Source organism: Mytilus galloprovincialis, chromosome 2 (genome assembly GCF_965363235.1).
Source record: "Mytilus galloprovincialis chromosome 2, xbMytGall1.hap1.1, whole genome shotgun sequence".
NCBI lineage: Eukaryota > Metazoa > Mollusca > Bivalvia > Mytilida > Mytilidae > Mytilus > Mytilus galloprovincialis.
The window spans coordinates 52,453,655-52,455,409 of record NC_134839.1 but is presented as its reverse complement, the minus strand read 5'-3'; positions in this window follow the sequence as shown (position 1 = coordinate 52,455,409).

Here is a 1,755-nt window from a genome sequence, read left to right as displayed (position 1 = left end):
CCTTTATAGTTTGTTGTTCAGTGTGAGCCAATGCTCCGTGTTGAAGACCGTAATTCGGCCTATGATGGTTTACTTTTATGAATAGTGACTTAGATGGAGAGTTTTCTTATTGGCACTCATACCACATCTTCTTATATTATTCTGCTCATTATTAGTCATTGATATGATCTAATTATTCAAGCATTTTACTTTGCAATTACTACAAAGGTGATAAATTTTAATATATACAGCCTCCTCCATTGATAACTACGGTTTCCTTTGGATCTTGAATAAAAATAAGATAAAACAAATGTTTGCGTTATAACGCAAAGGTTTGCGTTAAACGCAAACATAGGAAGAAAAATAAAAAAAAAATGTGTGGCGCTAATACGCTTCCGTAATATGGAGCAACAAACGACAACCACTGATAAACAGGTCTCTGACTTGGGACGGGATGCAGAATTTGATGGGGTTAAACTAGTTTGTTGCTATCAATCCCTCCTCTTACCTGTGACAGTGGTATAACAGTACAACATAAGAACAAACTATAAACAACAGGTGCAGGTTTGTTATTCATGCCATGGAAGACGCTTCCTTTGCCATTTGATTTGGGACTTTTGTTTTGTTTTTTCGTCGGAGTTCAGCATTTTTGTGATTTTACTTTTTCCTTAAAAAAATATCCAATGAACTGTGAAAACACCACATTGAACAAAAAATATAAACTGAGAATGGAACCCAGGGATTTAAATATTCTCACCTGTATTCTGGCTTTAAATATAAAACAAAAGGATGATGTTTTGAACTAATTTAAAATTGCACCATCTACAAGTTAATCTTAAAATTCACACTAGCAGTACATATTTCAAAATCAGTTTCATGTGTTTATGAATGCTGTTTATTTGTTATTTGTAATACTGATTTCTGATTCTTATCAATTCTAATCATCTTATCTGCAAATGAAAAGAGATAGTTACATTGATTACAGTATCTAGTATCTCGTATCTAGTACATGTACATGAACACACATTCAGAGGAATATTTTGTACATTATAGACTCATTATAATCTGACGACTTAAAAATAGGGTGCTTTCACGACAACCTATATAATATTATGTGTTTGTAATAATGTTGGGGCTAAGGCTCTTAATATGTGAATTTGTCTGATCAAAAGCTGACTATTTAGATTTCTTTTCAAAAGGTAAACATAATAAAATGAATGATAAAACAGCCAATATAACAAGCCAATTGACGCTGCAAAACACTACACATCTCTTCCGCTTTTATCCAGTCGGTTAATCTTAATTCACGATGTGAGGAAATGTCCCGTGTGCTGAATGCAAATATATTTATAATCAGAGATTGATGCCAGAAGCTTAAGGTGTCATACCACCAATTACTCCCACAAATTTAAGTAGGCCTACTCGGACAAAAAATAGTGCATTTGATGTCATTGTTTACTTAAACTAACCCACAAATTGGCAGAAATGAAACTTTTGGTGAAAGAGAAATATATTAAGACCATGCATTTTGAGCTAAAATTTACTTGTTTATGAGTTTGCATTCAAAATTGAGGATTAATGCACTGCATAAAAGTATAATAGGTAAACGATTTACTAATACCTGTTTTAAACTGTCATCGTATGGCTTTATAGTTTATACGTACGAATATCACAACAACCAAGATATGTAAATAGTATACTTAACAATGCATAAAATAGGCTTATAAATAAACATTTAGAGTACACTGAGTGCTTGAAGATATCCGACTTTATACA